At 44.5% G+C, this 22,631-nt stretch overlaps 1 protein-coding gene across 2 annotated transcripts in view; it reads right to left on the bottom strand.

The window, feature by feature from the left end:
- Positions 1–20,716, bottom strand: part of TMEM200B (transmembrane protein 200B) — a 30,892-nt gene extending 10,176 nt beyond the window's left edge. The window contains exons 1-2 of one of the 2 annotated variants that reach the window (XM_081962485.1): positions 20,610–20,716; positions 19,748–19,894 (exon numbers count right to left, since the gene is read on the bottom strand). The gene's annotated coding sequence lies outside the window, so the exon portion shown is untranslated. Of the gene's footprint in view, positions 1–19,032; positions 19,071–19,747; positions 19,895–20,609 lie in introns of those variants that run through there. The other variant, XM_081962486.1, reaches the window with a different exon arrangement.
- Between the last annotated feature and the right edge of the window lie 1,915 nt (positions 20,717–22,631).

The following is a 22,631-nucleotide window of genomic DNA, read 5'->3' as shown; positions in this document are numbered from 1 at the left end:
TGGAAACCGTTTCCTGACTGCCGCCGACGCTGCCAGTTTTATAACTCTAGTCTAAGACTTCAAACAGACCTACTTTCTTGCTCGGCTCGCACATCCTGCATTAAGGACTGACCAGCCTCTCCGCAGCCACACATCCCACTCAAATCACAAAATCGCTCTTCTTCTTGGCAAGCTCCTTAAGCTGGCAAAATGTTATTCCAAATGTTAAACGCTCTGCAAAAGAAGGTCATGCTTAGTGCCAGAAGAAAGCTAGCTTTTCTTTTCCTCTTCCTTAAAGTATTGTATTAAAGGGACGCAGTGGCTCAGTGGCTAAGATGCTGAGCTTGTCGATTGAAAGGTTGGCAGTTTGGCGGTTCAAATCCCTAGCGCCGCATAACAGAGTGAGCTCCTGTTACTTGTCCCAGCTTCTGGCAACCTAGCAGTTCAAAAGCATGTAAAAATGCAAGTAGAAAAATAGGGACTACCTTTGGTGGAAAGATAACAGTGTTCCGTGCGCCTTTGGGGCATTTAGTCATGCCGGCCACATGACCACAGAAACGTCTTTGGACAGCGCTGTCTTTTCGGCTTTGAAACAGAGATGAGCACCGGCCCCTAGAGTCGGGAATGACTAGCACATATGTGCGAGGGGAACCCTTACCTTTGCCTTAAAGTATTGTCAGATAAGCCTGGTTCGGACGTTCAACCAAGTCATGTTTTGTGATTTGTTGCATAAGACACAACTGGATGGAATCAGACAATATGCAAGGCCACACATAGTCAAACCCTCCTGCTGCCTGGTACAATGTCTGGACTAAGTGGACTCTATTTCAGATTTCCTGGATGGATGGTGCTCTAAAGTTAGACAGGGTGCTAGGATGCTTTATTAAACTAAGATTTTCCTACTTCTTTTCTCATCTTAGAGCAACTTAGAAGAACATAAGAACATCAGAGTTGGAAGGGACCTTGGAGATCTTCTAGTCCAATCCCCTGATCAAGCAGGAGACCTTATATCTTTTCAGATAAATGGATGTCCTGTCTCTTTTTCAAAGCCTCCAGGGACGTAGCACCCACAATTTCTGGAGGCAAGCTGTTCCACTGGTTTATTGCTCTCACAGTTAGGAAATTTCCCCTTAGTTCTACGTTGCTTCTTTGAGGGTTAAAATTGCTGATTCTTGCTGAGCCTTCATGCCTGTTTTAACTTTGATTGGTCACCAAACGAATGGTTATAAGTCAAGGACTACCCGTAATCACTCTCTGAAACAACTTTTACAGTTGAATCCAACTGGACAATAGCTGTACTTGGGTCCTTTCTGGTCAGCTGAGAACTGCAGTGGGCAGGGGCAACAGGGTAGAGTGGGTAAAGCCATATCTTGCATGGGCACCCAGCTGGGATTTTTCCTTTTTCAACTGGAAAGGGAACGTGAATTTTTAAAAACTCTGTTATTAGGACTATTTTTAGATTAAGCACTCCTGGGAAACTACTGACTTTCTCACTGCAAAAGGATGGAAAATGTTGGCACTGACATTCTGTAGTTGTGACTGGAGAGATTTTGGGTGGGGGCACGGAAAGCCATCTGAGCCCTTCTACTGATGCATGAAGAAAACCCCAGTCTAAGAGACTAGATTCATATTTCACATAAGCTGCTGGAATTCAATTTTGTATAGAACAGATTTACACACCTAGGAAGCCTACCGATCACCAGGTGCCACACTAAAGCGAGGTAGCAATATATAACATGCCTCTCATTGGTTAGAGCAGTGCTTCTCAACCTTGGCCATTTGAACATGTGTAGAGTTGAACTCCCAGAGGTCCCCTCCTGGGAGTTTTAGCCCATTGTGTCAATGAAGTGTGAGCAATGGTGGAATTCATTGGGGGACATGATTCAGCTTCCCAACTTCTAAAGGACTACAGGAAGCTCTCCAGCGGTATGCTAACATGGCTGGCGGTATGCTAACATTCTGGGAGTTGAAGTCCACAAATCCTCAAATGGATGAGATTGAGAAATACTAGGTTAGAATGATATTCTCAGGGTTTTCATTGGTGAAATTCATTCAGCACATTTAGCCAATTCCTCCCACCACCACAAACATATCAAAAAATAGCCCTGCAGGTACTCAAAGAGTCTCTTCTCTAAGGGGTTGCCCCCAAAAACAAGGGTCAACCTATTCTCCAAAGCCCCTGAGGGCAGGACAAGAAACAAATGGATGGAAACAAATCAAGGAGAGAAGCAACTTAGAAGTAAGGAGAAATCCCTTGTCCAATGAGAACAAGTGGAATGGCTTGCTTCCCCAGAGGTGGGAGGTGCTTCACCACTGGAAGTTTTTAAGAAGAGATTGGACAGCCATTGGTTTGAAATGGCATCGGCAGTGATGGTGAACCTTTTTCTTATGGCGTGCCAAAATTGTGTGCACGCACGCTCTCGTGTGTCCTTGTGTGTCCACGCGTGTCCACACCAATTCAATCCTTCCCGCCCACCTGGGTATGGGGCGCGACCACCCCATGCATGCACGCATCACCTCACCCCAGCCCCTGGAGGCTCTCCTGAAGCCTGGAGAGGGTGAAAAATGGTCCCAACAAGCCAACCAGAAGTTCGGGAACGAATTTCCAGTTGGCCCGTTGGGCCTGGTTTTTTTTTGCCTCCCCAGGTTCCAGAGGCTTTCCTGAAGCCTGAGGAGGGTGGGAACAGCCTCCCCCGGTCCTCCAGAAGGCTGAAAATCAGCTGGCCAACATATGCATGCACGCCGGAGCTGACCGCTGGCGTGCCAGCAAACGTGACTCCGCGTGCCACAAGTTCACCATCACGGGTATAGGATCTCCTGCTTGAGCAGGGGGTTGGACTAGAAGACCTCCAAGGTCCTTTCCAACTCTGTTATTCATCCTGCCCCCAAAGGAAACTAGGCTAACCAATGTGGGGGGCTAAACTAACTTCCAGATCCATATTCCATGTCACATCATTTGCCTCCTGCAACAGGAAACTTTATTGGTAGAAGTTTTCGGCAATAACTTTTTGGGCTCACCAGAACATCCTCTTTTCTTTTTTTTTTGGCTAGTCTGTCTGGAAAATTCCTCCTTCTGCATTGCTGCATTATTCTTGTGTTTTAAGATTTAAACATGGGGGGGGGGGAGGAACAGCCAAACAACACTGCTTTCCCAGCTTGTGACTCACAAGGGCCCGCTTCATATATATCTGTATTATATAGTGGAGATTGTTCTCGGTTACTAGATTCTTTGCTTACAAGATCTTTTTTTTTTCTTAACTGCTTGCTCAGCGCAGCCTCTGCTTTTCTGTTCAGCATTAATACTCAGGCTTAGGAGTCGACTTTAAAATGACTAAATGCTCCGTGATGCCATCTGTATCTGTAGCGGGAGTGACACATTTTGCTGTGAAAATACAGAGGAAGCCAAGTCCATGAAGAACCAGCCTAATGGGAAAATAATTTGGATCTAACTTTTTTCCCCTGCCAGGCTAACTTTCTGTCTGCAAGGTCTGGGAAGGATTGCTCCTCTCCCTCAGCAGGTACAAGCCACCAGCATCTGTCTATAAATTAACCAGCATCCCGATTGTCCATTTCAGCACAAATCCCTAACTCACCCTTATTTGTCTTTGCTGTATTACAGGGGTGAGCAACCTCTGGCTCCGGAGCCACATGTGGCTCTTTCATCCCTCTGCTGCGGCTCCCTGTCGCCGTCCAGCTCCACAATTGATAGGGCTTTCAGTTAGGACAGGTAGAGGAAAAAGCACGCCGTGCTAGGAGGGGACTCAATGATAGGGGAATTCGCACATCTATGCTAGCCGTTCCCAACTCTAGGGGGCGGTGCTCATCTCAATTTCAAAGCCAAAGAGCCAGCGCTGTCCAAAGACGTCTCCATGGTCATGTGGCCAGCATGACTAAATGCCAAAGGCGCAAGGAACGCTGTTACCTTCCCACCAAAGGTGGTCCCTATTTTTCTACTTGCATTTTTACATGCTTTCGAACTGCTAGGTTGGTTGAAGCTGGGACAAGTAATGGGAGCTCACTCCATTACACGGCACAAGGGATTCGAACCGCCGAACTGCCAACCTTCTGAACAACAAGCTCAACATCTTAGCCACTGAGCCACTGCGTCCCTCAGTACAGCATTACATTAATAAAATAAAGGTCAAACTTGAAAAAGAATATATATATTCTTGTGTTTTAATATATTCTTTTATATATATATATAATGAAATACCAGGGGTGAGGAACTACAAAATTAATCCCCAGTGAGAAGCAATAAAGGAAGTGAATGGCAATTATCAAAATTCCAACTCCCTTCTGTTTTTAGAATTTATTAATAAGTGGGAGTTGATCAAAACTTGAAGGATGACATTCTAGAAATTTGCACTGCAACTAAAAAACAGCAGCCTAATGTCTCCCTCCCTTTTAATGCACTGAGGGGGTGGGTAGCAGAGGACTATGAAAAGTTTCTCCAGGGACTTTCATGTCAAGTTAAGTCAAAACTGGTGGGAGAAGATAGTGTTGGAGCTAAGCCAGCTAGGTTTAAAGGTCATATCGGGCACATTGAATTGCATTTTTCCCCCATTTATATAATATAGTTTCATTTTCATGGTAATATTCCACTCCAAACATTCAGCAATGCAGGGACTCACATTGCACATTTCCACCCCAATAAAATCTAGCAGCAAACCGAGCTGCCTCCAAGAATCGGGTAAACCGTCCTCCTTATCTTGAAACTCAATGTTGCTTCTGCTATTAAGACGATTCTTAACCCATATATCTTATCTACTTTAAGCAATAATCCTAAGAACACGAAGGAGCTAAGTCCTATTCAATTCGCTTCAAAGTACACCCAGGATGAAGCTGTCAATTCCATGTATTATTTCACATTTTGCAGAGAAATGCCCTGTCTGCTGCGATTTTGGAGGTTTCCTAAGTTGAACTGGATATTTATAAGCCCCATTAAAAAAGACATTTGCCGAAGCAGTAGATCATACACAGAAAGAAAATGAGAAAACTAGTCTAAATACAAAGGCAGGAGACATATGTAACAATTTAAAAATATATCATGTATATGCTCTCCTAAATTGCCTTTTTTGGAACCCGTTGAAAAGGAATTCATGAGTTACAGGACAGGTGGACCTTCACCACTTCCAAACTGCCCCTTGTTGTGGCCCACAGCAGCCAGCGAATCTGACAGCAGATTCAGACAGTGAGGAGGTTGGGGAGTAACATGGGCCAGTCCTGGAGTCTGGGGAAGGCTCTGCATTGCAGGCAGAGATGGGGCCAGGGCCGTCTGACAGTTATCAGCTGCCTTTGGAGTCGGACATCAGTGGAGCAGAAGAACACCTGGAGCCTGTTCCCGATGTGTGCATGCACAGAGCTGCCAGGAGAAGGGAACAGCCAAGGAACAAGGGCCAACTCAGGAATAAAGGCACAGGTAGACGGTGAATGGCCGGAGACTATTAGTTCAATTCATTAGGGTGAAGATTTATTCTTGACCTCTTGCCAAGTAATTGCTGCTACAGCATGGCATTTGGAAGATATCGTTCGGCAGCTCTCCAAGCCTGATATAGGGCTGTGGTTGTGAAATCTCTTGAAAGACTGTTGGCCGGGACTTTGATGGAGAGGAATTCCCTTTATCCTAAATAAAAGAGGTTTTATCAGGATGAGGAGTCTGCTTCATGCTCTTGGGAAGCCTAGATCAGCTATCAGCCTCACCAGATAGTTCAGACTAGGGAAAGAACTTTCTGGGAGACTAAATCTACTTTTATTGAGATTGGCTACAACAGAGGTAGTCCTACGGAGTCTGCACAGCACAACTGTAAGTTGTGAAGGTCATAAAGTTGTCATTATGGAATGGATCCAAATGTGTGATCTTTGTTTTTGTGGTGGGTGCTATGCCAATCACCATGTCCGTTAAGCGAATCTGGTCAATCAGCAAATCCATTGCTCCCTATGGGGCGTTTTTGCTGAAAACTGAAAGTAAAGACCAGTTTTCAGCAAAAATGTCCTAAATCGTAGTCAAAGGACAGTGCAAACAGCTGTAAATGTAGGTCAGCTGTTGAGTATCCAAAATGAGTGACCGCAAGCGGTGGGAGAAGTGGTCCATTGGAACCTCAGAACCAGGTTGTAAGTGGGAGGGTCTGACGTAACTTTGAACGGTTGCTAAGTGACCAGTCAGAATTCAAGGACTACTGGTAAACAGAATCTTGCAATCTTGTATTGTGCTTTACTTTCTGATGATATTGCAGCAAATCAGAGAGGCAACTTTCTGAGCTACTTTTGAATGTGAGCCTGCTGCTCCTGCTTTTAACAGAATAGCAGAGTTGTGAGGGACCCTTAAAACCCGCCATCCTGGGCCCAACGTTTTGGGAAGCCAGGCTCTGCCTGTCACAAGCCAGGACAAAGGGTGAGTGATGGAGGAGTAACACCTCCTTAAAAAACCTTGGTCCAGCTGGCCCGGCTGGTAGCACCTCGTAAGGGCCCCTTTCCAGGGATACAGGAGAAGACGGTCAACGGTTTTGAAGGCGGAAGAGGGCTCTACGCCCCAACGGCAGATAAAGTGGCAGGACCATCTTCTTCTAGGAGAAGGGAAACTCTGGTTACAAACCTCCATTGCCTTGTGGCTAGGCCCACTACTGGAAAAGGCTTCAGGAGTCAACCTCGAGACAAAACCTGGCGTCCCGGAAGCAGTTCATCGCTGTGTACAACCGCATTCGTGTAACTCCTGTGACGCAGCTGGAACCAATTGTATCGGCTCTGCCGTTCCATTGGGCTATTTCAGCGACGTGGAGAGAGGGGATCTGCTGCTTGGGTAACTGTCTTCCATATTTATCTACCCAGGCCTTGTGCTCTGGAGAGGACACTCCAGCTTTGACCTCTTCCCAGAGCACGATACCGTAATCTTTTGAGACTGAAGGATGCCAATGCAAGGGACCTTAGAGGTCTTCTAGTCCAACCCCTTGCTCAGACAGGAAACCCTATACCATTTTAGACAAATGGTTGTATGATCTCTTCTTAAAAACTTCCAGTATTGGAACAACCACAACTTCTGGAGGGAAGTTGTTCCACTGATTAATTGTTCTAACTTCCAGGAAATTTCTCCTTAGTTTTTGCTTGCTTCTCTCCTTCCTTAGTTTCCACCCATGGCTTCTTGTCCTGTCTAGGGAACGGTTCCTCCATATCTTCATCAAGGTCATCTTTTTTTACTCTCTTCAATGCCTTATTTTACTGTCCTGAGAAAATCTCACTGCTACATTTACCCACTGATGTGGCTTTCCACAGGCTCCATGGCCCTCCTTTACATCTCCATTGTGGTCCTTCTGTTAAGTAGTGACCACTCAACGCCTTTAATGAGATGGCTAGGTTTCACCCATTCTCTGTTTGCAATACAGGTAGTCCTCGACTTATCACCACCACAGAGCCCAACATTTCTGTCGCTAAGGGAGATGGTCGTAAAGTGAATTTTGCCCCCTTTCTTTCCACAAGTGTGTGTTCTGTTAAGATGCAGCCTGTTGTGCCTTAAAATGGCTTCTACCGTACTGCCTTAAAATGGCTTCTACTGTACAGCGCTGTGGAGTTGCCATGGTAACGGCTTCACAGTACTCCACAAGGGGCTCCCTCTGGTAATGGGGAAAATTCAACATTAGAAATTGCGGCGACGTTCATGGAAGGAGGATTGGGTGGGTTTCAATTTATTTTACTATGGGTTCACATGCGCAAAAGCATCCAGGCAGGTGGGTGGAGCCTCCCGCCACCATCACTACTGGTTTGCCCAATCCGGGGCAAACCGGCAGAAACCCACCTCTGGTTGAGATAAATAAATACCTGGGCATTGCTGGATTATCAGCTAGAGGGTAAATAAAAGAACACGGAGTATGTTTCAAACTAACCATACTTCAACTGTTATGTGAATGCAGAATGTGAATGTTTCTAATTAGCATGGCTAAAAATCTTTTTGTGAACACAGGTACATCCGACAAGTGAAACATTTCAAAATTCTGCAGCCTTAACAGGAGGCTAAAGAAATAAAATTACAATCCAACTCAGATGCAAGAATCACTCCTGGCTTGAGACACGCTCCTGCCCTTTAAGCAGGAGTGAGGACTTGAGTAAGGAGGCTAACCTGCTTTGAGGCTGGATTTCCAAATCCCTGAGCAAGAATTAAAAGCAGCAATCCAATTATGAAAAGAGTTTCTCTTTTTTTACATCTTAAGGGTTTTTATTTAAGGCTGTTGTATTGTCCAAGTTTTCTCCAGAAAGCTTATAATCAATATCATGGTTTTTTTTTAAATGAAGCCAGTGTATAATATTGCTTTTCCCTCTGCCAGGAGAAGGGAAGGGTTGTTTTTTTGGCAAGATGTCTATCCCTGGCATTTCCCCAGAAAATCTGAAGCCTCCACCCCACTGATGTGTGTGTATGGGGCGGGGGAGGATAAAAATTGCCCCATTCCAGTTACATATGCTTTTCATCCATGGACTGATATCAACTGTCTATCATCCATTGCACTACTTAAATAAACAAAGTCCAAACTGCAAAGCATTTGTAATCCATTCCAAAATCTTGATGAATCACATCAAGAATCTGTTTATAGAACTTTTAACAGTTTAAAAACCAGTCCATCCTCTTTTAACAGAAAGCTTATTTAGAATTAAAAAGTCTGAGTCATCTTAAAATGCACAAGGGATTTCCAGGAAGATGGGGCCAATATTGATCATAAGATTATAGCGTAACAAGCATTTTAATAATTCCAGCGCAAGTGATCAGTATTGGCCCAATTCATTTCAGTTGTGGTCTCATGACCACAAATTGAATCAAATTGGCCCAGAAAGTTACATCTTTTGCACTGGATTGTAAATGCTGGTTACACTACAAACCTAGCACTACTGGAGAAAAAATACGCATATTTCCAATACCTTCTAGACATGATACATAGAGCTTAACTGCTGCCCTCTACAGCACTAGCAAATAGCACTTAGACTTATATACCGCTTCATAGTGCTTTTACAGCCCTCTCTAAGCGGTTTACAGAGTCAGTATATTGTTCCCAACAATCTGGGTCCTCATTTTACCCACCTTGGAAGGATGGAAGGCTAAGTCAACCTTGAGCCTGCTGAGATTTGAACTGCCAAATTTCAGGCAGCCGGCAGCCAGCAGAAGTAGCCTGCAAGTACTGCACTCTAACCACTGCGCCACCTCGGCTTTAATACTATACTTTTAAATGCAACCCCGAAAGAACAACGGATGATGACATTAATGACAAATAGTGATGTTACAATGAAGACCACGTGTCTGTCATCATGACACAAAGGTTGCCATTATCGACTTGCATCCTGACATCTGATTCATGGATGTGAGCCATGGTGGCGCAGTGGTTGGAAGGCAGTATTGCAAGCTAATTCTGCTGACTGCCAGTAGTTCGATTCGGACCAGCTCAAAGTTGACTCAGGCTTCCATCCTTTCAAGGTGGGTAACATGTGGACCCAGATTGATGGGGGCAATAGGTTGACTCTGTAAACTGCTTAGAGGGCACTGTAAAGCACTGTGAAGCAGTATATGTCTAAGTGCTAATGCTATTTGCATATCAACCTTCATCACACACCTTTCACCATCTGCCATGCCTTTCTCCACGGATGTCCACGGGATGGTTTGCTTCTAAGAGATCTTTGCCAGCTTGATATAACTTCCATCTCTCCTGGGCCTGTGTGTGATGTCACCATACACAAGAAGGAGTGATGACATCACATAATACAGAACTCTTTCTAATCTCCTTTTGCCTTTTACAGATGCCACTGTTTGGGCCTTAAGGCAATTTTCCTATAGCAGCTGCTGAAATGTTCATTTGAAGAGTTGAAGGTGTCCCCAACAGATTCTACATGTGTTTTAAATCCCGAGCCCTGAATAGCTCTGTTATTCTGCAAAGTAGGCCTCTCAATCCCAATCATAAAAGAAAACATGCAGTTGTATCTAATAGACCCAGTGTCGTTTTCCTTCCTTCCTATCTTCCTATCTTCCTTCCTTCTTTCCTTCCCTGCCTCCCTCCCTCCCCCCTCCCTCTCTTCTTCTTCTTCTTCTTCTTCCTCTTCTTCTTCTTCTTCTTCTTCTTCTTCTTCTTCTTCTTCTTCTTCTTCTTCTTCTTCTTCTTCTTCTTCTTCTTCTTCTTCTTCTTCTACTACTACTACTACTACTACTATTACTACTACTTCTCCTCCCCCCCCCCCCGAAGCTGCAGAACAAATTTCTGCAAGTTGGCTGGGGAATTCTTGGAGTTGAAGTTCACACAACTTAAAGGTTCAGAAACACTGATCCAAAGAGACGGTCATCATGATGGCATGTACTTAGTAGTTCATAACAACTAAAAATGCATCTTCTTTAACAGTAACAACTCTAGAATAGGAACACTGGCAGCGTATTCAGAGACAGCCCTTGCTCTCTGGCATTTCTGCGCTCTCTCTGTATCATTGTTGGTGACACTATTTTCTTATGGAATTGGATTCCAGCCACAAGTCATCACACAACTATACTCAGCTCTGAGGCAGAGACAGATTGGAAGAATGGGGTAGGAGAAGAAAGGGAGACTGTCTTGGGCTCAGCTCCCTTGGCTTTCCACCTTTGACACCTTCTGCAAGATTTTTAAGTAACGTCATTCTGAGAACTTGTACATAAAGTTAGCCCTCAACTTATGACTAATGATTACAGGAGTAAGCTTATAGTAGTTAAGTCATACCAGTCATTAAGTGGGTCATCACCCACCTGATTTTACAACAATTTTTGCAGTAGTTATTAAATGATCTCCATAATTGCTAAGTAAATGCGTTGTCCGCAATGTGCATCTTTTTTTTGCTAGAAACCCAAAATGAACGCTGATTTCCAGCCAAAAAAAAAAAAAAAGCAAATTGCAGTCCTATCACTATGGGATGTGCAAACAACCATAAATGTGAGCCAGTTGTCGAATGTCCAAAATGCGATCACGTGACCAGAAGGGCAATTATCACAAACTATCCAAGTTGTAGGTACCTTTTCTTTTGGATGGGGGTCTGTGATGACTTCAAGCAGTTGCTAAGCGAAAAGTCGCAAGTGTCGAGGACTATCTGTACAGAAATGCATCTCCAAAAACTGGTAGAATGCCCTGGTCTTTACAACATCAGCTAAACACTTGGCAATCCTGGCTATAGAGCTGTACAGTCATATGAAAAGCAAGCAGCTGGAGAACTCACAGCTTGAATCACAAACCAAAGAAGAAAACCCAAGCCCGATCACCAAGCCAATTCTTAACCTTTCTTTTTTGCTCGTGCAAAGCTGCCAAGTCCTCCTGCGTCTCAGTTTCGGCTTTCCCAGGACTGCCTTTCTCAAGGCAGGATGATCCAGATGTTTTGCAACTGCCATTCCTTACAATACCCAGCACATTTCCTAATACACTGTAACGAACTCATCTGGAAGCAATCAACTTGAGGAAGGTTGACCTACACAAGGAGGACCCAGTTGAATCAAGGCTTAGTTTTCCTCCATCCAGCCTCACCTCCCTCTGTTCTTCCTCTTGGTGAAAATGTGATCGGCTGTGGTCCATCTTCATCTGCGTTTGACCTCTTTCTGAGTCCGCTGAAGACATACCTAGCTATGGTATCTCCTGGACTCAGGCTTCTGGAGCCTGCAAATGTAATAACTCTGTGAAATTTTCTGGAGCCTTGCCAGATTCCTGCTCGCAGAGCAGAAGCCAAGGAAGAGAAATGTTCGTGTGTGACTTTGTGTGTGCCTCCCTAAACATATGTGTGCATGTGGTTTTTAAAAATAGACTTCCCTTTCATTGGAAGCCGTAGGGGGGAATCATTCTATGCCAACTTCAGGGATGGTACATATTACACACCGATTTGGCTTTTGGGGACCAAGAGGACCTCAGATTGAGAGATCTCCACTCCCCCTTGGCAAACCCTCAAGAGGACTCCTGGTGTCTAATTCTGTTGCTAGACTTCTGAATGCCAAAAAGGACCCCGTTGCAAATCCAAGCTGAAGACTAGAGGAATTACAATGTCAGGTTCCCATCTTCCTAAACCAGCAAATATCTCAGCTGATCTGAAGAGGGGAACAACCATTAGGCCTAGCACCCCTGATTCCAGCGCTGTATTTTGAAGATTGAAGCTGAGAGGGAAAGATCCTTATTAAAAGATACCTTTAAAAAGGCACTCTGATCTCAATGGGATTTGTGTATTTCCTTCCTTCCTTCTCTCCCCCTTCTTTCTGCCTTCCTTCTCTCTTTCTCCTTCCTTCCTTCCTTCCTTCCTTCCTTTCCCCTTCTTTCTGCCTTCCTTCTCTCTTTCTCCTTCCTTCCTTCCTTTCTCCTTCTTTCTGCCTTCCTTCTCTCTTTCTCCTTCCTTCCTTTCCCCTTCTTTCTGCCTTCCTTCTCTCTTTCTCCTTCCTTCCTTCCTTCCTTCCTTCCTTTCTCCTTCTTTCTGCCTTCCTTTTCTCTTTCTCCTTCCTTCCTTTCCCCTTCTTTCTGCCTTCCTTCTCTCTTTCTCCTTCCTTCCTATCCCCTTCTTTCTGCCTTCCTTCTCTCTTTCTCCTTCCTTCCTTTCCCCTTCTTTCTGCCTTCCTTCTCTCTTTCTCCTTCCTTCCTATCCCCTTCTTTCTGCCTTCCTTCACTTTCTCCTTCCTTCCTTCCTTCCTTTTCCATCCATCCATCACATTTTGAAACAACTGAAACAATTTATTCCCAAGCCTGAATGCAGACCGGACAACTTTTCTTTCAGAGTTCACCTTTTTGAACACTGGTGATACAGTTCCCATTCACATATGGCCTATATAAAAGTAAAGGCAAAGGTTCCCCTCGCACATATGTGCTAGTCGTTCCCGACTCTAGACAGTGCTCATCTCTGTTTCAAAACCAAAGAGCCAGCACTGTCTGAAGACATCTCTGTGGTCATGCGGCCGGAATGACTAAACGCCAAAGGTGCACGGAATGCTGTTACCTTCCCACCAAAGGTGGTTTTCTATTTTTCTACTTGCATTTTTACGTGCTTTCGGATTGCTAGTTGGCAGAAGCTGGGACAAGTAACGGGAACTCACTCCGTTAAGTGGCACTAGGGATTCGAACCGCTGAACTGCCAACCTTTCTGATCAACAAGCTCAGTGTCTTAGTCACTGAGCCACTGTGTCCCTTTGCCTATATATAAGATGCACTGATTATTGATTCCAAAACAATGCAGGGACAACAGTGTAATCAGGCAAATGCTGCCATTACATACTTGTATCCCCATATCTAACACAAGTTTGTACAGCCATGCTATTAAGTGTAGATCCAACATCCTGCATGGATTGCCATCTGCTGTGCCCCAAACACCTACATGGAAATGCGTATCTAATAGAAAGTTGCTTGTAAAAATGAGTGTTTCTAAAAAGTTTCTAAAACTGCTTCAATTGGGAAAGGAAATGGAAGCTAATCAATTTCTTACTCATTACATATGACATCTCTCCTGGATCCAGAATTGAAATTCAACTCTGCTCAATTTTCTTTCTTTTCTTTTTGTTGTTGTTGCAGGACTCCAATTTTACTGGACTGGTGGCATCTTACCTTTACACAACTGTTTACCTTAAATATTGCTGGATGTTTAAAGTTAAAGGTTCCTCTCGCACATATGTGCTAGTCGTTCCTGACTCTAGGGGGCGGTGCTCATCTCCGTTTCAAAGCCGAAGAGCCAGCGCTATCCGAAGACGTCTCCGTGGTCATGTGGCTGGCATGACTAAATGCCGATGGCGCACGGAACACTGTTATCTTCCCACCAAATTGGTTCCTATTTTTCTTCTTGCTTTTGAACTGCTAGATTGGCAAAAGCTGGGACAAGTAACGGAAACTCACGGGGCGCTAGGGATTTGAACTGCCGAACTCCCAACCTTTCTGATCGACAAGCTCAGCATCTTAGCCATTGAGGCGCTGCATGGATGTTTACAAGCACCCATTTCAAAGCCCTTCCCTCTGTTATCACAAGAAGATACTTTAATACAACTTAATATTCCAACTTGCTGCCTCTTTCCTTACGGCATGGAAGAAATAAAATTATTGCACACAAGCTATTACACTGCAGTTTTTATCTGGGTTGACATCAACATTTAATTTTTTCCCCTTTTCTAGCAACAATTCCAGGGCAGTCAGATGGTTACTACGTGGCTGTCCTATTAGCCTACAAAAAACTTCCAGGTCATTAATAAATGCCTCTAACATTTGCTACTTAGGTTCAAAAATGCGACAGAAGTTACTTCCTAAAGATCAAGGTCTAATCTTACAAACCTGGCTTGGTGGTTTTTTTTTTGTCTTTTTTTGCCCTTCTCTGTATGTTTGTTTGTTTGTTTCTTTGTCTGTCTGGCTTCAGGCCACAGTAAAAATTTATCAAAGCATATGCAATTAACATGGAGCAAAAATATCTACTCTCCCAACCTCTTTTCCATGAAAGACATGGTACACCCCCCCAACAATAGCGGCCGATTGCTAATTACTGAGCTGCTTTCATTTCCCCAGACTTACACATGACTAATTAAACTCTGCTTTTCCACCGGATAATGAAACCACAGTCTCCCCTAAGCAGGTGGTCATAAAACAGATTGGCTACCAACGCACCCCCCTTGCTTTCAATTCAGAGCGATCCGGTTTCTACCAAGGCTGGAGAAACAAAACTCAAAACACTGTCCTCTCACAATGCATCTTCAAACAGAAGGAGGCATTTCATAATACTCAAGACTTCTTTGATCAGCTAATGGGTAAATTACACACGAAATGACTAAGCACCTCTTTGGAGCGTCTTAAAAGCATAAATCTGTGACAGACAATTTTGAAAGGTCTTATATTGGAAGCATGTGTTGAATTGTTATCGTGAGGCAACAATGGGCCCAACATCCTATTGATACTCATATATTCATATCCTAATGATATTAATTTGGTGATTGTTATCTGGCAGATAAAACCCTTCCCAAAGTCCCACAAGTGGGAAGCTACACAACACCACCACAAAATCTTCCTGCTACTTATATAACTTTTCCCAACTTTTACTGTCCTCCTAATATGACTTCTGGCTAAGTCCCTTAGAAATTATGGGAGCTCAACAACATCTGGGGAAGACTGGGCTAGACTCATAGTCTCATTTCTAGATAGCTTCTCTGGTGATTTTGTAACAGTTTTCTGCACTCCTCTTCCACACTTTTATTACAGTGCAAACATCAAAATGAGAGGCCTCTCAAAACACTGTTCTGTGGCTTGGAGGGAAGTGATGCTTAAAAGCAAATTTTCCTATGTTCAATTATACACAGAGCAACTAGATCTCAAAGAACCTGTCGGGATAAATTTATGGGAAAAGAAAGGTTGATCCATCATCAGCTATTTTTACATTAACATGTCTGGGAGAAGAGAAACTATATTTGGTTTGTTTAACAGATTCTTCCAAGTCTGGAAAAAGAAACAGAAATAAAAATAGTTCACCTATTGGATCAAAATATTAATGCATAAGCATACTGAAAATTGCTGGATTGACTCCTTATTAAAAACATTATTAAAATATCATGAACAAATCAATAAACAACATATTAATCTGGGTGAATAAAAGCTGTACTACAATGAGCAATTTTATACTTAGCTAATTGCAAAGACCAGCCAGCTCTAGTAATAAAAGTCAAGGATACCGAAAAAAAATGGGAAAAAACCTAAATATAAAGAAAACTTGATTAATGATATGCACAACAACTACCCTTGGAATTGACAATTATATTAAAGTGGTAAATATCTTCTGCCTTTTAAAGTTAACAATCAACAGTAAAGGAGGAACAATTAAGAAATACACCCCAGACTAAGATTTTATAGAAGAGTCATAAGGCTTTGGAAAAGGTATCAAAAGCTGGCATGGGTTTATACAGGCAAAGATCAGAATCGTGCAAGCTATGGCATTCTTCCCTAGGACCAGTGGTGGGATTTGAACTCTTTCCCTACCGGTTCTATGAGAGCATGCTTCGCGCAGCACTCGAAGACCGTCCTCGGTGTCAGCGCTGGTGAGCTGAGTTGTTTTTTAGCTCAGCTGAGGCGTGGCCATCCACTCTGACACGTGAATCAACTGAGCTAAAAAACTCAGGAATAAAGGATGGGGGCAGGAGGGCAGGGCCAACCAGAGATGGTATTTGCCGGTTCTCCGAACTACTCAAAATTTCCGCTACCGGTTCGCCTGAACTGGTCCGAACCGTTTGGAAACCACCTCTGCCTAGGACACTCTATGGAAGTGAAAGTTGGACTTTGAAGAAGCAAGAGGGGAAGAGTGTTACCACGCTTGATCTTTTGAGTTGGAGAAGACTTGTGAGAAGTCTTAGACACCCAAGAAAAGAAGCAACGGATCATCAAACATATGAGAGTTCTCACTCAAGGCACAAATGACCAGACTTAAATTTTCCTACTTTGAACACGTTATGCAAAGAGTCTGGAGAAGGTTTTAATGCTTGGAAAGATGGAAGGAAAGAGAAGAAGATGATCAAAATCCAGGTAGAAAAGACTCAAGTTGCAGTAGCAATGAGTGCATCTCTGGAAGACCAGGTTAAAGACAGATCGCCATAGAGAGAAAACCTATAGAGTTGACAATGACTTGATGGCACATAGTCAATCAAGCAATCAAATCTGAAGAAGCTCTAGTAAAGTCAAGAGGTGTCTTATTTTTTAGAAAGTTGCTACAGCTGGACTCTAAACCATTTGATTAGCTTCAAAATTTACCGATGAGCCAAGTTTATATAACATTTGCACTGTATTTGTGTAACTCAAGATTAATGTACATTCTCCTTTTTGTGGAGGAAGAGACAGTTCTAGGCACATTTATTCTAGCATAAACCCCATAAGATTGCTAGGCTCACCGACAGGATACTTCCTTTGGAGAAAATCCTAATCCAAGCAATTAGAATTAACACCCAGCAGCCTTAATCAGTTTTGGGGGTTAATTTAAAGGATGCTAGATAACAAACCAGGGCGATATTATGCCCATGAAACCAGAGCTCCATCCCTCTGGTTCAGCAAGAAGCAACTCTGTACATTACTGGCTCTTGCTTATAAATAAACATCAACAGGGCTGATTGAAATCTGAAGGATATGTTCCCCAGTGATGCTTACTCTACAATTTCAGATTGAAATCTGAAGGATATGCTCAGTGATGCTTACTCTACAAAGCAATTAGGCAATTGATTATATATATATGCATTTTTGCTGATAAATAAATGAATGGAGACTAGTATAGATCTATTTCAAGCTATTTAGCTTTCATCAGCTAGCCATACCCTTACTGGGATTCGAACTGGGGCTCTTTTTATATGTTAGCCAGTTATATTAACCTTTAAGCCACAAGGCTTAAGGGAAGCAGTATGCTCTTTCCCATATTTGGGCATACCAGGTGCTTTGACAAAACACTTAATCATTCCCCTGGCTCAGCTGATAAGGGAGGAGAGCTTGTGGCTTAAAGGTTAATACAACTGCCTAACATGTAAAAAGAGCCCAAGTTTGAATCCCAGTCAGGGTATGGCTAGCTGATGAGAGCTAAATAGCTTGAAATAGATCTATACTAGTCTCCCTTCATTTGTTTATCAGCAAAAATGCAACACAGAGACACAGACACACACACATACACAATTTCAATTAAAGCCAAATAATGGAGATCGGTCCTACAGTTTAACGCAGTGCCATAGACAAGTGGGGTGGTGCAGTGCTTATAATAGTATCAAGACCACAGTCCTAAAAGGGAGTTAAAGATCATCCTTCTGTGACAGCAACCTCCTTGCTGTAGGCAAGGTTAGGATGGAAGGCAACAGCCAGTGTAAAGATCCGGTGAGGAAGGGGGTTGAGTTTACTGTCTCCTTACCCACAGTTCAATTATTTAAAAAAATCTTCACACATTCTCTACTTTTACACAATTCTGATGGGCTGAACTACACATTCCACCAACCAACCCATATATATATATATATATGTGGGGCTGAGGAACACCGATAAGCCATTCCTCTATCTTAGCTCTTCATGGATACAAATGAATTGTTTCATATATCATCTAAGTTCATCTACTGCAGTATAGGTAGTCCTCGACTTACGACCACAGTTGAGCCCAAAATGTCTGCTGCTAAGTGAGTCAAACATTAAGGGAGCTATGCCCCATTTTACAACCTTTCTTGCCACAGTTGTTAAGTGAATCACTGCAGCTGTTAAGTTCGTAAAATGTTTGTTAAGTGACTCTGGCTTCCCCACTGACTTTGCTCGTCAGAAGGTCGCAAAAGGAGATCAGATGGCCCTGGGACAACTCAACGGTCATAAATATGAGTCACTTGCCAAGCACCTGAATTTTGATTGTGTGACCATAGGGATACTGCAGTGGTCATAAGTGTGAAAAAGGGTCATCGGTCACTTTTTTCAGTGCTGGTGTAACTTTGAACTGTCCACTAAATGAACTGTTGTAAGGATTCCCGGCGTTTTATCCGGTACTGATAATACTGGATCCACAGTAGGCCATGGTTACAGAAGCCCATGGTTTGTTGAGTAAACTACCTTTTGAAGCAAGGCAGTCTATTAGCCCAGATGGTGGGGTGTTAATTTTAGAAGCCATATTGATTGAGTTCACATGAAACATGCATATTTTGATCCATAGCCAAGTTGGGCAAAAGCAGACCCCGATTTATTCTGTTTTATTCTTATTCACAAAAACTCTTCTAAAAATACAGAAGGGGGAGGAGGGAGGATCACATGTGTAGCTAATTTTACTCGGTTACTACTCAAGACACTCTTGAACCTTCACCCAGCACATCTATTCTCTCTTCGAGATTGTAAAGCCTCTCTCCCCACACTGATTTCCCTTTGATCAACCAGGACTGGCTGCTGGCCAAACGCCTTCTACTCACGTCGCTTTCTCCTTTAATATCCTTGCCCGAGACACAAACTCCTCTTCCTCCTACTCCTCTAAAACCATCAACGGTTAGAAGCACTTCTGAGCTCCCACCAGACTCATAAAAGTCCTTTAAAACAACAGAAACTGCCCTGGAGCCAAAACATCTGGATTTATGAATTTAAATCCATCATTTACCACTGCTCCAATTCTCCGTCAGAAGAGGAAAGCAGCAGATTTTGACAGATTTAGGAGTTTCACTCCCTCGTCCTGAAAACTCCAGAGAACAGCGCAAGACATTTTACAGAAGGAAGATAGGGCAACTCTATGTTTTGTCTTCCGCTCTCTTAACCGTCTGAGCCGATGGGCCAAAAAGCATGCAAAAATGCAAAAGATGTGGTTTAATTTACCCACTTACCATTCCCAATTCCCTTTCTCTTTCATCTTTTTGTTTTGCAACCTCCTGTAAGGTTTACCCCAAATTAAGTGCATTTCATTTCTTTTCTGAGTGTAACAGAATCTCATCTTAAATCAAAGCACACCAGGGTTTGTACTAAGCCCCCAATGCCCAGCTTGGCTTGCTTCCCACTACTATATTTTCAGGAGTCTCAATTTATGGTGGTTGCGGGAGGCACACTCACTTCTAGGAAAACACAGGCCATTTGTTCAAGCACAAGTTAAAAGCTTTGCTTAGATGCCACTGGGAAGTTAAAAAGAACAGAACAACAGCGTTGGGAGGGAACTTGGAGGTCTTCTAGTCCAACCCTCGGCTCAAGCAGGAGACCCTATACCGTTCCAGACAAGTGGCTGTCCAGACTCCCACACAAACAGCACACAAACAGCACACAATGCCAGCAATCCTATCCACCCACCCCAATGCATGTTCTCTGGAGCCTTTAAAAACACAACTTACCATCAAGCAAGGGAGTCGTCCAACACATTAATTCCTTGTTGTCTGATGTTCTTCCTCACCCATCGTTTTCTTTGCCCCTGGGTTTCCCCTCCCCAAAGAAAAGACGAAGAAGTGCCACTGTACCTTCCCAGCTTGTTCTCGGCTCATCTGGAAAAAAAAAAAAAAACAAGACACCTCAGTTAAGGTGGGCTGCAACTGGCTGGGACCCCAATGCCAACCTTTGCAGAAGACCCATTTGGGAGGAGTGGGGGGGTAGACTTCTGAGCTGACATCACAGGCAGCAAATTACAAAGAGGTGTGCATGCAAAGTCGAAGTCACACCGATGCTCCCCAGGCACATGGTGGCCTCTCCTGCTCTGTCTTTCAAAATTAAAGGTCTGCTGGTGGCTTCCTTACCCCCACATCGTGCCCCAGATACCCCTGGAGAGGGGAGAAGTTCCTTCTGGCCATCCTTTTTAAAGGGCTCCCCGGGGAAACGGCTGGAAAGGGGAGCTTTTGCTCCACACTTGTGGCGCATCTATGCCTCCAAGGCAATTTTTAAGAGCATGGTCTGGAGTCTCTGAGCTGCGGGTCTTTGGAAACCCCTTCCCCTGCGGTTTCTCAGCCCATCCCGTGGTGGAGGAAAAGAGGCGGGGGTCGCAGGACTGGAAAGCATCCGACGATCCACCCACCCCGTCCCAGAAGAGCGAGAGAGAGGGAGAAGATCGGCTGCAAAGCGGAGCAAAACCCTCCCGCCAGCTTTCCGCGGTGCCAAAGGAAGTTGGAACGGAGCGCGCGTGGGGAGCGGACTCCCCCTCTTTCCCCCAACGGGGACCCCAGACCCCCTCTTTCCCCCCAACGACCCCCTCCCCTCCGCAGTTACCTTCTGCCCCGCTCTCCACAGTCTCGGCCGTTGTTCCGAGGCCCGGGCTTTCTTCTCCCCCCCCCCCCACCCGCCCCCCAAGCCCCGGCACAGAGGCGCCTCCGGGCCGACCGCGGCTCGCCAAACGCCCGGGCGCTTTGGGTTGCTCGCTTCCCCTCTCCGCTGGAGCAAAATGGTCGGAACAGCGATGCCCCCTCCCCAAATTGGGGAGGAGGTAAGAAAACGAGGGAGGGGAAGGGAGGAAGGCGACAGCGCCGCAATCGCAGCCCGCCTGATCCCGATCCCGATCCCGCTTGGCAGCCAGACGGGAACCGTCTTGCGCCGTCCTTTCCCTGGCGCGCAGTCCTGCTCTCGGCTCCTCCGCTTGGCTTTTTTTTTTGCGCCCAGCCTGGCTCCGCTCCGCTCGCCTCTTGCAGTCGTGCGCCCAGTCCTGCCCGGGGACTGTACTCCCCCCTCTCTCCCCCTCCCCTTGCCACTCCGCCCGCGTCCCCCCCCCCCCGCCCCAGAGTCAGGCTTGTTTGGAGCTACTTTGCCCAACAGGCTTACGAGGAGGCGGGAAGGGGAGGGGGGGGAAGGCTGGGAGTCGAAAGAGCCCGCTCGCTTCCGGCTTCTCACTTTCTCTTTTTCTCACCAACTTGCCGGGGGGAAAGTTGTCCTCCCCCCCCCCCCCAACTCCCAAGAAGGAGGGTTTTCCAGCGTAGGAAAAAAAAATAAGCCTGGGGACTTGAAATATCCGATTGCAAGCCTATAAAGGCAGGCGTCGGATGCCGATGGCGGGGGGGGGGGGGTTCGCACGACCCGCTTAACGCATCCTTCGTGGCGCCAGGAACAACGGGACAAGTCAAGCCGTCTGGATCCTGAATCTCCCCCTACACCGGCCAACCGCATTCCTGGATCACCATTTTATTTTATTTTATTTTATTTTATTGTTTTTTATTTTATTATATTATTTTATTGTATTGTTTTCATTTAATTTTATTATTGTATTGTTTTTATTGTATTGTTTTTATTGTATTGTTTTTATTTTATTTTATTACTGTATTGTTTTTATTTTATTTTATATCGTCAAGCATGAATTAGATGATAGATATAAGTATAGACATGATTTTTGAGTACATGAAATAAATACGCATTCAAGGGAATATTAGGACAGGGATGTTAGGCACGCTATTATGCATGCCCCTTAAAGACCTCTTAGGAATGGGTTGAGGTCAGCAGTAGACAGGCTAAGGTTAAAGTTTTGGGGGTTTGGGGAAGAAACCACAGTGTCGGGTAGAGCATTCCAGGCATTGACCACTCTGTTGCTGAAGTGGTATTTTCTGCAATGGAGTTTGGAGTAGGTTTACCATAAATTTGTATCTATTGTGTGCTTGTGTGTTGTTGTGGTTGAAGCTGAAGTATTCATTGACAGGAAGGACGTTGTAGCAGATAATTTTATGTGCTATGCTTAGGTGGGATTGAAGGCGGCGAAAAGTCTAGGGACATAAGCGCAGCAGCATCTACCTAATTGTCACTTTGCTAGGATCGCATTACCTGCTGGATAGTCAGCTGCCCCAAAATCTGCAGAGGGGATGTGTGTGTGTTTACTTTACAAAAAAAGCAGTAAAGTTCAGAGATTCGCAGCTGGCTGGAATAATAGCCTTTTAGGGTCCCCCCCCCCCTTTTCAAACCGTGAAAACTATATTTAAACTGCAGGCCAAAGTAGGGCACCATCAACGAACAAAGCAATATCCAATACCAGCTGGGTGATTTTTCTCCTCCTGCCTCAAACTTGTTTATCTGGAGGAACAGTGAAACTTGGAAGCCTCGTTATCCCCTCCTTTTTCAGAACCAGGAATTCCCCCCCCCCAGCCCCTTTTGTTAAAGCCCTTGCCAAGAACACTTTCCCCTCTGTTTCTTCCTCTTTGGGAAGGGAAGCAAAACTCTCACTTGAAAGAAATGGGATATCCGACACCTTCAAAACAAACTTTTAAATTTTAGTCACTCACCATGTCAAAGAAAACCTTTTTAAAACAATGGAGA

The sequence above is a fragment of the Natrix helvetica genome, assembly GCF_964273705.1.
Source record: "Natrix helvetica genome assembly, chromosome: 9".
NCBI classification, from domain to species: domain Eukaryota; kingdom Metazoa; phylum Chordata; class Lepidosauria; order Squamata; family Natricidae; genus Natrix; species Natrix helvetica.
Note: the sequence above shows the minus strand (reverse complement) of the source record. Positions and strands in the feature narration are given on the sequence as shown.